The sequence below is a fragment of the Cavia porcellus genome, unplaced genomic scaffold (assembly GCF_034190915.1).
Source record: "Cavia porcellus strain 051 isolate PalLab524CR breed Dunkin Hartley unplaced genomic scaffold, mCavPor4.1 scaffold_9, whole genome shotgun sequence".
Classification (NCBI taxonomy): domain Eukaryota; kingdom Metazoa; phylum Chordata; class Mammalia; order Rodentia; family Caviidae; genus Cavia; species Cavia porcellus.
The window spans coordinates 79591531-79606822 of NW_026947492.1; the positions used below are offsets into that span (position 1 = coordinate 79591531).

At 44.8% G+C, this 15292-nt stretch overlaps 1 long non-coding RNA gene across 1 annotated transcript; it reads right to left on the reverse strand.

The window, feature by feature from the left end:
• Window positions 1-11741: 11741 nt before the first annotated feature.
• On the reverse strand, window positions 11742-14294 carry LOC134477590 (uncharacterized). Its single transcript, XR_010049598.1, has 2 exons — window positions 13207-14294; window positions 11742-13069 (listed from the first exon to the last, which is right to left on the reverse strand). It is a non-coding gene; the product is annotated as an uncharacterized LOC134477590 (long non-coding RNA).
• Between the last annotated feature and the right edge of the window lie 998 nt (window positions 14295-15292).

Consider the following 15292-nt stretch of genomic DNA (forward strand, 5'->3'; position numbering starts at 1 on the left):
CCGGTCACATGTTAGCACGGGTCGTGTCAGAGTTGGTCATCTTTTGTCACCAAGAGTAAAACTTGAGAACAGAATATCCATAGTGCTGACCTAAAAACATGCTCACAGAGAACAATGCAAACCAAAGTTTAAGTCAGCACCTGAGGTTAATTATCAGTGACAATTTAAGATTAGTTCATATAGAGAGTAACAGAACTAGGTAGGACTCTAGTTGACAGGCCATCAAGTCCAACTAAAACGGAAAGGAAGAAAGCAGCAGGCTGGTCATGTGGACAGATGTCAAATACCCTCTTAAAACAGATGACTTCAGACCCAGTTGACCGCAGAGGCTCACCTTTGATGGTCGGTCATCTGCCCTTCCTCACTTGTCCACTCTTGCTTTCAGTGGGATCCTTCTTTTTCTCAGGCTTGCACTCGAGATCTGTGACAGGATTAACTACAGCAGCTGTAAACTTACACCTGTGAGCTCAGAATAACTCTACTGGATGAAGACCTTTGGCATAGGATTCTTATTGGCCCCTTTGGATAATCTGATAACCTGTTTCTTGACAGCTCAGAGGTTTCTGTCCTTTACTGATTACCAATTAATGACTAATCTGTCTGGATCAAGTGTATGACTCTAGAAGCAGAAGGTAGATCTGTCTTTAGCGGATTAAAAGTGGAAGAGAGATGGTTTACTCAAGAGAACCTGGGATGGCATCATCAAAGGAGGGAAGAGGACCAACAGCTACATGTGTGCTCTTGGGGCAGTGTCAGATACGTGCCATGCTGTGGTCCCGAGTCCTCTTATTTTAACAGTGGCCTTCCCTCCTAAAGGAGTGGCTGTGGTAGGATCTTACAAACAAGGAAAGCACCTTTGGGACAGTGAATGTCTCCTATCCCTGTCCTGCTCACCAGGGAACCACCGTTTTCTCCCGTGACGCATCTTCCCTGTTAACTGACTCAGAGAACCCCTTCTAGCTTGCTGTTCTGATGGCTGTTCTTCTAAAATGCCATGAATTGATCTGTTTTTCCATGGAAAGAAAGCAGACTACAATAATGTGAGCACTGGCGTGTGCGTAGGACCAACTTCAACTCCTCTACTAACCGGTTCAGCTCAGAGGGGTTCGATCTCCGTGTGGGTCAGACTTTTTGCTTATAAATGAAAAGGATATTAGAGCTTGTTGAGTCGCCAGTGGGTAAATGGATGAACACCCTCAATAAAGACGCTGGTCCTGTTCATGATCTACAACAGACAGTTCTCTCCTCTAACTCGCTGCTTCCTGCTCCAAACATCTGTCTTTCTGTTTCTCCGTTTGTCTTGATCACCTCTTTTGCAATAAATTGAATCACCACTCTCTTCCGATTCTTTTCTGGAGAATCCTCCCTTTGAATCCAGGCTTAGAAACGAAGAAAACTAAGGCCAAGCTCACCTGTGTAAGAAGAGCGCCTGCCAATTAGGATGACCCAGAACGCGAAACGAGAAGCCCTCCCTTCCCCTAAACTTTCTTTCCCCTCATTTGTTAATTGTATGAAATTCTCACTTAAAATGTCAGCCAGCTTTGCTGGCCTGGGGCTGGTGGTCTGAGCATCTAGAGGGAAGATAACGTGTGCAGAATGATAAATATGGGGATTTCCTTCTATCGTGCTATTGAAATCCAGTACTGTTCTCACTGTTTTGTTCCGATTTAGTATTTTACTTTATTCAAGGTTCTGTTTTGATTGGCTTTATTCTGTTTTGTTTGGTTCAGTTTTGCTGTGTCTGATGGAACGGACAACTACTGTGGAGATAACAAGAAATACTTTGGTAGTCGATGTTGTTTTTCTATCATCCTGCTTTGAAGTTCTGTACCAATTTCACTGCTTTGTTTTGATTGGATTTATTCTGTTTTGTTTTGTTGGGTCTTATTATCTTAAAAATAAAATTTTAAAAAATTAAAAAAAGAAAAAAAAAGTCAGCCAATAAACCAATGAGCTCCCATTAAGATGCCAGGTAGATGTAAGTATTCACCCTGATAATGGTCATGTCCAGTCTCTGGCCACCAGGAGCAGCACAAACTTGATCAGATGCCTCTAGAGAGCATACACATGCTGGAGGAGCACAGCAGCAAACGGGCTGGAGCCTCTGTACTCTCAGGAGATGGTGGGGTACAGCAGTGGTTTGGGGGTGTCTGACCCTCTGTGAGGGAGAGACACACCCATGCGTTTCTTCATTCATGCACTGAGCCAGCGTTTCTGAAGTGCTCACTTGGAACAACCTTAGTGTTGACAAATTGAAAAGATGAGCAAATCTGGGGTTCTCCTGCAGTAAGGGTGACTCACAGTAAATAAGTTGTTGCAGGAAAACGTGCTGCCTTTCACTCTGTGCTAAGCCCAGGTGTTCTGGGAGCACACAGCCGGGAACCCTTCTCTACCCCACTCAAGGGCATCCAGGGGAAGATGAGCCGTTTAAGCTGAAATCTGAAAGACAGTGGCTGGGATTTGTTCAAAAACGAAAGAAAGAAAAATCACCTCGGAAGTGAAGATAAAATTTATACAAGGCTGGAGGCTCTATCCAAAACTGAACAATGAAATTAAAAAATGCTTGATATATTTAGGATACAGATATAAAATTTTGTATTCCTAAAATATAAAATATATGGGAATCAGAAAGCAGGCTGGAGAAATGGGGAACCATAGCACCTTGCTGAGGAGCCCATACCTTGACCTTAGAAAATCCAAGGTCACTGAAATACTGCAAGGAGAGCGGTGCTGCCATCACACTGGCCTCTGTGGAGGTCATCCTGATGGACATATATTGGAGGGGAGCAGGACTGAAAGTATGGAGATTGCTTATGAGGTGAGATTCCAGCTCAGCCCAGTGACGGGAAATGACCGGAGTTGAGGTGGCCGTGCTGCTCCTGGGAGAGATCGTGGTGACACCAGTTTTAGCATGGTCTTGGTCAGGATCGCACCACCAAGGCTTAATTTTCTGCAAGCCTCTTGAGCTGCAGTGTAACACGGTGACCAGGAGTCATACACATGTGGCCACTCAAATTTAAACATAAAATTAAAAACTGAGTTTGTCAGGGGCATGAGTCACACTGTAGGCGCTGCTAAGGGCGACCCTGTTAGATACCCAGTGTGGACACTGGCATCACCGCACACAGTGACGATGGAGAATCTCACCGTAGTTTTGCCTTTTACCATGTTGCGAATTGCCTGATTTCTGCTAAATTTGTACCCAGTCCTCAGTGTAAGGATGAATGTTTTGAAGGAGAAATTAAAGCATTAACACCAGGCTCAGAACACAGTAGGTAGCCAATAGATATATTTTAAATGAAAGGCATCCCCCTATAATTTTTGTCTTTTGTCAAATCACTTTTGCATCTAGTCAAGCTCGGTGTCCGTGTCTGAAAGCTCCTTGCATGAACTGTGCCCTAGAGGAGACCTTACTTACTGTCTTACTAAGCACCCCGAGTCCCATCCATTGACTGCAATGTAAAATACTGTGTTTTCATGCAAGGCTCTCTAAATTTTATGGTAGTTGTAAACATTTTATTCCTAATAAATACATGGGGGATGCCCAACATGTAAGATAAAGGCAGCTAAATTTCCTAGCTAAATGGCAGGGGAGGACACATCTGCTCTGTCTCACTCTCCTTCACCCAGATTTCCTTAGACAGATTTATAGGATTTTAGGGCTCCACAGACCAGGTTGAAAAATGTGCCTGTAGCAGAAATAGCATAGTATTTCCTGTCACAGGTTCTGAGTTTCATTCCAAGCCTACTATTTACCAACTGCATGGCCTTAGCAAATCTTTTAACATCTAGAGTTTTGATTTTTAGTGTCTCCAAGGCATGTGAATCAATCGCTGTCTTTGTTTATAGATCTCTGTGCAGATGGGCTGAGGGGCTGGATGGGAAGGAGTTTTGCAGCTCGTAAAGTGATCCAGCAGTGGGTACAATGCACTTGCTTCTTTTTCCCCTGATTTCCACCCACAGTGGGAGTTCTTTACCTGCTCACAGAAGAGCTCCTGTCTCCTAAATCGAGGTTCTTCCTGACCTTGTTGGCTGCAGTGAAAAATAAGGTCCTAATAACAGGAAACTGAATGGAAGGATTCTTGCTTTGGCTTGTCCTCATAGGCTGTCCAGGTGCCCTGGTTTGTTTTCCAATCATTTCAAATAAAGCCATTTTTAGTTAGTCTATTTCTTCCACCTGGTCCTCTGTGCTAATGAATCTGCTCATCCATGGCCCTGTCTATGCCTATTCTCTAGCTCTGTATTTCCTTATAATCCTTGCTGTCTGTATGGTGCCCTAGGACCCCTGGAGTTACCACCTGTCACTGAAATAATACTATGCTCCCACCCGCTTCGCTCCATGTTCTGTCCACAAGTGGAAGAGGTTAAATACTTTTTCCTTCATCACTATTACATGATTTCATCATAGCACAGACACAACCCATTTTGGCTTCCATGATTCATAGAATCAGTCTGACTTGAGTGAGAACTACCTGATGGATTAGTAAAGTTCTGGGTGTGTCTAAAGATGACAGACAGGTAGGCCAGCCAATTGAGTAGGGAATGTGAATGATACCAACCAATAGGCTTATAGCCTGGATGGAATAAAAAGGGAAAGAAAAAGGAAGTCTTCCTTTTCTTCAATTCATCTGTAATGGATAAATGCATAGCAATATAGTAAAGAATTTAATTTTATTGTTAGTGCATTGAGTTAGTTTTATATGTTCTTCTCCATATGGGACCATATATTCTAAGGTTTTAGAGATTTATTACAGAGAGTGTAAAGAGAAAATATAGTACCCAGAAAAAAATATCATTTAAAATTTCCCTGAATGCTTGCCCTGTGAAGCCACAAAAATGTCTTAACATTACAAAAGAGGAACAAGATATTCCTTACAGGTAGAAACATACTTGTCAGAGATTTGATGGCAACACCAATGCACATGTAGCACATGTGTCATAGAGTGAAGCAGAATTACTAGGGAATAAGTTATGTGTCATAAATAAGAAAGCAAATCTAGATAGTGTGACACAATGAGGCAAAAATAAAAAATAAGTTTAATGAAAATAAGTTTGATGACCTTTCATTAGGATTTCATGTATATTATTGAGGTATTCTTGGGTTACGAGCAACAGCAATAAACCTAATATTCTCAGTATGAAAGAATAAGGATTTATGCAAACAATACCAAATGTCTCCTTATAATCTCAGGAAGCTGGAAGAAGCTAGGATCAAATCTACTCTAATTTTCCAGATAAAAAAAACATCTCCAGTCCTCTTGAGAGAAAGCCAGTGACCCCTTTTTCTACAGTCTGGCTTCACTGCCTCTCTGGACAGCAAAAGCTCAGTGAAGCCTCCATCCTCAGTCCCATTTCCATCTCTGCTTTAAGGAATGGAATGCTGCTCTCATTTATCTATTATTTAATTTTTATTTTCAACGGACAAAATGTGTCCGCATCCACTGTGTCCGACGTGGTGTTGTGAAATAACGGACGCGTGGTGGACAGTTTGTCTACCTCCTGGTTACTGCAGACCCTCAGAACTTACTCCGTTCCAAGAGCCCAGTGGACTCTGGTTTCCAAACGCGAGGCAAAGAGAGAAGCTGATGCGTGGAGAATTTCCAGGCTCGTTTCAGAGCGCCTTCCCGCTGGCTGTCCCCCAGGAAGTCACCTTCGGAAGAGGATGCGTGTGACAGTCCAGGTCCCGGAGGAGGACAAGTGTCCCTGCCTGACCCTGCCTCTTACCTGCATGTAGGTCAAAGGAGAAAGTCGAGAATGGAACGTGGAACCATGTTTCTCCTCTTCCCAAAAACACAGAAAGCACCATTCCCAAGGTGCTTTGGGTGCTAGTTTGGGAAACTCTGAATGTATTCTGTCCAGTGCATGAGGAAAACAGTTAATGCTGACCTCGTGCTTCTCTGTAAGACCTTGAACAGTGGCTGTGCGCTTCCTCCTCTTCCTGAGCAGACACAGAGGTGAAGTGATGGCCATGAGGGATGCACAGGGTAGGAGCTTCTGTCTCCTAAGGAGGATAACAAACAGCGCAGCCACTGTTCAGGTGTCAGAGTGGATGAAGCTTGGATCGGTCTCTGAGTGACCAACCAGCGGGGAGCAGCAAGGGCTGCTCTCCAGGAAACCCGACCGCCACACGAGGAGTGGTACCTAAGCCTTCACCCGGCTAAGTCTGGGGAGTTGGTGTAATTGCTACTACACCGTAACCTGTGGCTAACACCCAGAACACCTTTAAGGAGTAGGAATTTTCAAGCATATGCTCATTCCTTTATTCATCCCACAGCACAATCATTCTACCAGAATCACTCAGTCGTGAGTTCACTGGAAGCCTCTTCTCTTCCCCAGTTGTTTGAGGCTCCTGGAGCTATTGCTGGTGCTACTTCGCAGCCCTGGGTCCACCTTCCAGCTGTCACCCCACAGCTGGGCAAACCTCAGCCCATAACAGAGGCGCCAGGAGCAATGATTTCCAGAAAGGTAGCTCTGGCGATTGCTTTTTCTCTTTTTTCTGTGGTGCTTCTTGACCCTGAAGCAAATTTATCTAAGTTATCTCCCAATGAGAGCTGTGGATACTAAACAGAAGATGTGTAAATCCTTGCACAAGGACAGAGACAAATGAACTACAGCCAGCTGTGTGTGTGCACATGTGAGCATGTGTGTGCACACTCACAAGCTATGATTGCAACCAGGGCTTCCTGCAAGCTAGGTATAGCCTCTAAGCTCCACTTGTAGCTCTTAACAGCTCTGACGCTTTGTACATTAACAAGCAGTAAAAGAAGAAGGCAGAGAGGGATAAGACGCAATGACACAGAGCCGACTTGATCCAGGAGCCTTAACTGTTTACTGCTGGGGCTTCCCCGTAAATCTCACTGGCCTCTGCCTCAGAGAACTGGGTCAAAACAACCCCTGGATTTGCATCATTCTGAAGGCTCAGCTAAGTGGCATTTACTGGAAAACTATCTCATCGGAGCTGATTTATTTTTTGGTGCACGTTTTAAAAAACATACATGGAATGATTTTTTAAAATTCAGCCGGAGTGAATTATGATGCTCAGGTTTTTGGAAAGAGCGTTCTTGTAAAAATAAATAATAGAAATCAGCCTCACCACGAGCTGCACCAGTTGTGCCGTGCCCCCTGATCATCCGGGATCAGCGAAATGTCTTTATGCCCCTGACGTGTTTTTCAGACATTTCAGAGATGTTATCACAGCTCTTCGGAATTTTCTCTTCTCTAGGAAATATTTCCCTACCTCTAAAGCCCATTTAGGAGCATCGGTCCCGGCGGCATCTCTTGGGCTTGTGCTCTTATTTCTCACGCAGCCTAGAACTAGACCCAGTCCTTTCTGAAGCTGTTTTTGAAAATAATACATGAGTAACATATATTTATTGAAAAATTAGAAAACACAGGTAAGTGTATTTTTAAAAGTTGCCGGGAAAGAAAAAGAAGGTCTTTGACAGATCTGCCTCCATCCTCTGTGGAAGCGGAGTGTGTTGGTCTGAAAGCTGAGCTGTTTTCAGGAATTCACCCTGTGCTCCCCAGCCATGGCCGTGGCGTCTGATCACACCAAGTATTTTCCTGAACATGCATTTGTAGCATCTTCGGAATCAAGTTTGAGTAGACAATTAAAAAAAAAAAAACAAGAAGAAGAAGAGGAAAGAAGAAAAGAAAAGACACCCCCCCCCAAAGCCAACTCTGATTCTTCTTTCTTTGACAGAGCTTTGGTCCTCAAAGGGGCTCAGGACCCGTCCCACATAGCCTGGAAAAGAAGGCAGGAGTGAAGCAGAAGACAATTAGAGGATGAGAGAAAGAGGGAAGACAGTGTGACAGGCCCAGCGCTCCTGTCCCAGAACGGAGACAAAATCACCAGGCAATAACATTTCCCTTCCAGGAAAATTAATGCAGAATCGCTTCTTTCCATTGTTTCTGAGTCTTGTGTGTTTTTTGTTCCTTTTGGCCATTTGGATGTTTTTATTATTCTTTAAAAATTTTCCTTGCACGGTTATTTGAAAACGCCCCGAGGAAGTAGTGATGTGTCTAGATGGCCCTGTGAAAGCAACCCAGGTGGATTAACTGAGCAGGCTGTGGGATCAGACACAGCTGCTTTTTTGGTATAAACACCTCAAGAGAAAAACCCACAGATGAAAGCAGGGCTCCAGGGCGGCTGCCCGTCTTCTTCCGATACATCAGAGGCCAGCACCTCTCGGCTGGACCCGCCTGACAGTCCAGGGACGCCAGGGAGCACTGACGCATGTCTTGATTGGTCTCTCTCCCTGGTCCCCAAACCTTCCTGAGATGAAATTCCAGCGTGGTAGTGACACTGATGTCTGCCTGAAGTCATTTCCCTTTTAGGGTCTCATGCTCCCCTGAAATAAGATTAGATCTGCTCCTCCTCCCCTGAGGTCCCTGGGACCCCGGAGAAGGCAGGAATAAAAAGTCAGGCCAAGATGAGGAAATGCTGCTTCATTATCTCTGGAAGTTCCGTGCAAGTCACAAAGCTGGAAAGAAATCACAGTGCTGAGCGTCTGTGTCTTTAGATTTTATCACAGGCTGATGATCATCCTGCTGATGGCTTAGGACTTGCTGGAGGACCTGACACGGGTGGTGGGACACTGTCTTTGTCATCATCAGCAAGATGGGAGCTGCACACTAATTCAAAAAATAAATAGATAGGGTTCTTGCTGATGAAAAGTGAAAACCCCACAGAGGAGGCTGTTTCTGACTGTCCCTCAGGCTCTTGCTCTGTGGTCTTAGCTTTGTTTGCTGTAAGTATGTTTCACATTCTTTATTTCTGATTAGCGTCCCAGGATCAACATGGGAAACTCACTCCCTCGCCAAAAGGTAAACAGGAGACGTTTACCATGACAGAAGCCATCACATTATCATCCCTTCTCCTTGGTGAGTCTGTGGGTAGAATTTAAAGGCTGAAACAGCATTTGGAAATGTAAATGCCAGGCCTAGGCTTTGCAAGGTTGATCGGTGTCATCAGTACACGGACAAAACTATTTCTTTACAGATGTTTCCATGAATTTCCTTTAGAAGTAGAAAGATTTACATTCATCTTCTTCATGGGCAGTGAAAAAAAAATGAATTTGACAACTACAAGAAAAGTCTCTTCCCCGCTACAGGAGCTTTTGGGACCCAAGCAGAGTCTCACTCTCATCTTCGTGCATTATTTCAGGTGTTCAACATCTGCCATTGGGATCACTTTAAAAACGAGTTTCCTGGACCCCAGAGTTACTATCCAACTGCTATAGCCAGAGAAACCTTCCTAAGGCCTGGTATAGCAGATACGATGTGTGCAAAACCCCCAGCGACACCTCATACAGCATAGACAGGAAATCTCCACTGCTTAAGATCCAGGCATTGTTTTTCCTGATCTCCAAATTCATTGCAGATTTTGAAAGAAAGAAAAGTCAGCCTTTCAAAGAAAGGATACCTTGTCATCTGAGACAATGTAAAGGAGCCTGGAAGACACTAAAATAAGTCAAGCTCAGGAAGACAAAGAGGTAATCTCGCTTCCAGGCGGAATCTGGAAAAGTCAACGCACGGAAGCTGAGACGGAGAGTGGTGCCGGGGCCGGGGCGGGAGAGGGGGCACCTCTGTTCTAGGGCAAAAGCACCAGTGAGCAAGAAGCCATGTAACACAGCCATGGCGCATCCTGGCTGCCATTGCTAACAAGAATCTAAGATAGATACACTTGGACGTTACTTTAAAAATAGGTCTTAAGTGTTGTCACCCTAAAACAATAAGCATTTGGGGGAAGCAAACTTTAATCAGCTTGGTTTAGCCACTCCACGGTGTACACATGTATGAAAATGGTGCAGTGGCCACCATACATCCATGTAAGTTTTATTAATCAATTTAAAAAGATAAAGTGTAGAAGCCAAGCAGTGCAAGCACCTGGCATTGGGGCTTGAACCCAGGGCCTCACACCTGCTAGAACAACATTCTACCACTGAGCTACCTCACCACACCCTCTGGTGGGGGTTACACACGGCACACGGATGCAACACAATCTTGTATAACTACAAGAGCTCATGGTGAGTGTGTTTCAGTCCAAAATACGTGACTGAATTTAAAAAAATCTCCAAAGCGTTATCTGCACACAGCAAAGCCCCAGCTTAGGAAATCACTCTATTTCTATAGTCACAGGGTTTTGTAAGACTGTTTATGACATTCAGGTTTGGGTGGTATGCTTACGTTGCTTTATGAGATTCCTTTTTCTTTGGTGTTAGTCCTGTTTGCCTTTGCAGCTCTAGTGGGGGAACACAGGGCCTTACACAGGCGGGGCCAGGGCTCTACCACTGATCCCCATCCCCAACCCTCATTCTTCGTCTTTCTGTTTTTCCTCACTCGGTACACATCACACATGAAATAAAATGACTTTTTAAAGGAACGTCAAACGTACCAGTTGCCTTCATTGAATGAGGTTATTTTGCATTTTCTAAATATCTTGCCATCAAAATTTTGCAGAGTAAAGTGCATCGTGAAGGGCAAAAATCACACTAAAATTAGAATTTAAAGTCAATAAGCACAAGTGACCTTCCTTTTTTTGAAAGTTGAGTATATTCGTTGGTCCGCGTCAGGTCTGCTCGACAACCACAGGCGTCACGGGGAGTCTGATACGCAGGATACATTTTGGTTCCCTTCCTTCTGCCTTTCTTCCCCTCCTTCTTTACAAATCTCTGTTTCCATTTCTTCCTGCTATTCTCATTTTTTCCCTTTCCCCTTCCTCGTTCCCCTTCCTATATGAACCTTTTCTTCCTGTTTCCCAGCATCTATTATACATCCTGGTCCTGATTTCCGCTTTCGGTTTCTGACTTGTTTTACGTAAGGCCGCAGGTGCATGACAAGTGACTTTTCAATCGCATGACAGCTTTAGGAAGTACAGGAGAAGCCAGCAGCACGTGCCCCGCCCGGCCCAGGGGACTCAGAGAGACTGGAGGGGCGGCAGGGCCTGCGGAGGTACCTGGGCCTCCCCTCACTTGCAGGAACCACTGGAACTGAAATAAAAATAAAATAAAATAAATCGATCTCCGTAAGAGTAAAACCGGCTGCTTTTCATTCATTTGCGACTCCTGATGGTCTCCGGCCCCGCCCTCCCAGCCGTGGCCCCCCGAGCTCCGCAGGCGCGGGCTGCCCTCTGGTGGCCGCTTCAGAGACTGCAGCCTCTCCCCCAGACCTGAGTCTCGGAACAGAACACAGACCCTATTGATGGGCCAGGCCAGCGCTGGGCCTTCTGCGGTTATTTTTAATGAACTTTTTAAAGAGGTCATTTGCGCCAGGGTGTGCACAGCCGGAACGGCGTTCTCAATGGCCCTCTGTCTGCGGTCTGTGGCTGTTGGAAATCCGGGGGCACCTGAGGGTGGGCGTTTGCAGCAGCGGGCTGGAAGGTTTCCCAGCCTGGCCCAGCGCACACAGGCGCCCTGTGTGTTAGGCCAACAGAGGGACATTATTAGACGCCTTGGGCCTGCCCGGCATGGGATCCTGGTCACTGGAGACCCTGTTCAAACATGCAGACGCGTGAGGATAGTCTTCTAATATGCTGTGCCAGCTTTGGGGGAAAAGCTACGATGAATCCAACCGGCCTTAACTCATTTTATTTTTTATTTTTTTAAGCATAAAGACACATCATGTTTAAGAATCAGTCAAGAACAAACTCTGAATTTTCAAACACATTAACAATGACTTTGCCTAATCCTTACCCCTTTTGTCTTAATCATTTATCTGAGAAGAGGCCTGAGACGAGGTCATTCACTTATTTTTTTAATATTTTATTTAAAGAAATAAAACAAAACCGTAAAAGGGTACAAGTAATACAGAATTTCAAAAAAATAGTAAGAAATCACTAGTTAATAGATTACATATTGTCATCTTATAAATAGTTGTTCAAGTTACAAAATTAAAGCATGCAAAGTGGACATTCAAACAGTGAGACTACAAACAGTTCTGTTCAATGATCCAACAAAAACTTTGGATCATTGTCATCTATCTTACACACCTAAAAACACTAGCAGTTGTATCCTTTAGAGCACTTTCTTTTCCTCTCTTTTTTACAGTAACAATTACACATTTTGGGTTTTATTACTCCCACAGTTCTTATTATTTTTGTTTTAGAAGAGAATAAAACCAAATGTGACAAAACAAAGCAGAGTCAGTCAAAACAAAGGATGGACATAATACATGATGTAAAAACAGAATACAAGGTTATCAACAATGGTTACCAGAATGCCTCTAGCTTGCTATCTTAAAAAGAACTGCCTATATCATCAGGTATAATAAACAAAACAGGACAGAACAAAACCAATAAAACCTAAACATTGCAGACATTACAGGACTTCAAAAGAAGATGATAGTCAAACCAGAATGGGCATCATAGTGAATTTTATTGCCTTCAAAGTAGTTGCCTATACCCTCAAACTTAACTCATGTTATGTGATGCACGATTAGGAATCTGCTCACACCAGCTGCCCGCCAGCAGTGACAGAGGAAAAGCCTCTAAGGAGTGAGTTTTTCTCAATGTGTCTGCATCGCCCACCCAGTCTCTTACCTCGATTCTGGGGAACCGTGTTCTCACCTGGCCGAGACACTGCGCTATCACACCCCGCTTCCTCTGCACGTCTCCCCTGGCGCTGTACCTCTCTGGTCATCTTCCCCTTTCTTTCTGTTTATGATTCCTGTTGGTAGCTTCCTCTTCCTGTGTAAGCATGAAACCCCTTAAACTCCAACAGCAACCAAAGAAAATAATGAAACGATGTTCACTACAGAGCTCTCCTCAGATCCTGTGGCTATAAACTTTCAAAGTGACATGTATGGTTCCGCCTTTGTCTGAGGTGGATGACTGAACTCAGACCTGAGATCTCTACTAGACTGAGACAACGACCCTGTCCACAGTGAGCTGTGTCCAGTCCGCGGGGCCATGAGCCTTGTTGGAGGTGAACGTAGCAGGAGAGCGTGGCGAGCTGAGCATGAAGATTAAAACTGTCTGCAGGTGGAGAAGACGGGGGACTGTGACGGCGATCTCAGCCGGGGTGGACTTAGGGCCAAGCCCTGGAAATACACACGTGCTTTCAGCAACTTCCTGAGGACAGCAGAAAAGACATTAAATTAAATTAAAGTAAATTAAATTAAGACAGAGCATGCTTGCTAGGGCAGGGCTCAACCATGAAAGAACCACAAGGACCGCAGCCCTGAGAACCAACACAGTGGCACAATTACCAGCAAAATCAGCAAACAGCGGAATAGCAGCCTGACCGGCCTCCCGTGGGTCGCACGTTCTTGTGTCCAGTGCTGTGCGCAGGTCCTGCTGACGTGGCATTTCAGGAACTGTGTGAAAGAAAGCTGAGGAATCCGCCTGCCCAAAGGTCCCCCCAGAAAGTGAACGCATGATGCGTAACAGTGAACACTTTAAAAATCAAAATCCTTTGCAGGGCATGGTCTGCCTCCTGCTGGCAGACCCGGCTCACCAGCTTCCACAGCTGGTCACACTCTGGGCTCCAGCTTTGCGCCCTGAGGTCCCCGCCCTGCAGGCCGCCTTGCCCCTCACCACAGTGCAGCCCCGCATGGCTGCCTTTCACTGCCTGCTGCCCACCCTGCTCCTGCCAGCCGCTGTGCTCTCCTCCTCCGGACTTCCCCGCGGGCACTGCTGTTTGAGAGCCCCGTTCTCTGATCTTCTTGGGAAGACTTAATCTCATCTGTATCTTTGAATGCAGCAGACCTACATAGATGGCGGTCACTAAATGTCCATGGTAGGTGTTTTAATTTCCTCCTCTCACAGTTCTGTACAACTGTCTTTTACTGATGTTCTCCTAGTGCAAGGTCGAACCCAGCATGTCCTGTGTCCTTGAACCAGACACATAGCCAGACCGAGTGCAGTAGTGTGTCCTGTTGAGTAGGGTGCAGGCTCTGATTCCTGGTCTTCTATCATGGCTTCAGCACAGAAGAGTTTGGGACCACATAAGAGTTGTGATCACTTAAGAATTGCTGGTGTTTCCTTCTGTGAAGTGGGAAAAATAATACTTATTATTATACACATATTAGATTTGTCTTAAGAATTCAATGAGAGAATACTTACATGTGGCTCAGTTTACTCAGTGTTCATAGTAATTCACACAGGCAGAGTCTATTATTATCTGCATTTTATATCTCAAGGAAAGTGAAGTTGTCAAAGTCAGCACTGCTGGTCGTAAACTGGCTTAGATAATAGGGTGAACCAGTTTGACATCAATAGCAGTGGGCACACCTGTGGATTCTGATAGGGCGTGGAGAGAGGATCCCCAGTTTCTCCGAGGCATCCTAGATTGGACTTTCTCCTGGAGGACACTGTGTGCACTTCAGTCACTGTGTTAGATAACAATTTGGTCGTCTCATGATTTCCTGATTTAAGGACATGTGCACTGGCCAAGTATTTATATATCTCATTTTGTTTTGCAGATAACTCCAGGAGGTCTATGATGTGACTTGCTGGGCAAAATTAAAGATGACAAACTAGCCTGAGTTAAAATTGAGCAAGGATAACTAAGGGAAGTTCGTAAAGACTGGATGTCAGAGAGATCACAAAGGCCACTCACCAGACTCCAGGGAGCCACACCTCCATGTCAGTGTGAGCCAGAACTAACTTTCTGGAAGCGACCACCAAAGGGGAAAAGGCAGCAATTAAACAGGTGACAGTGTTGTTAGATACAGACCACATGGATTCGTAAGTGGAATTTTAAGTACTTTTGGCCTAAGTGTACAAGAATAACCTCAGACTCTTGACTGCAAATACTCCAGGTGAAAGTTAATTTTCTCGGTGACAAGTGCCTCTATTTTTCGTTTCCCTCGGGCCTGCTCTGGGCCCACGTTTGCACACACAGAGCAACACCAAAGCCAGCCGGGAGTGAGGAAGAACAGCCTGAATTCTGGCCCGATTGCCTAGCTGTGATGCCTAATCCAACATCACTGTCCCCACGAAAAATTTTAAACAAGAGAAAACTCCAGAAGAGAAATTCCTAGAATATATTCTATGAAATACAAATATACAGTTGATTGCCATGGTCGTATTTCTTGTGACGACCTTTAAAAATTAAGAATTTAGAGGCCAGGAGTATAGGGCCAAGGATATAGTTCAGTGGCACAGCACTTGCCTGGCAAGTACAAAGTCCTGAGTTCGATTTCTGGCGCTAAAACCAAAAACAAAGCAGAATTTACAGATATTCAGGATGCATAGCACAGAAAAACCACGGGAGCAGGAGAAGGGAGTATTCCTTCAGATCTCCCATAATTGGCAAACCTAACTTGAACCAGCGTCTGACTTTGGGAGTAA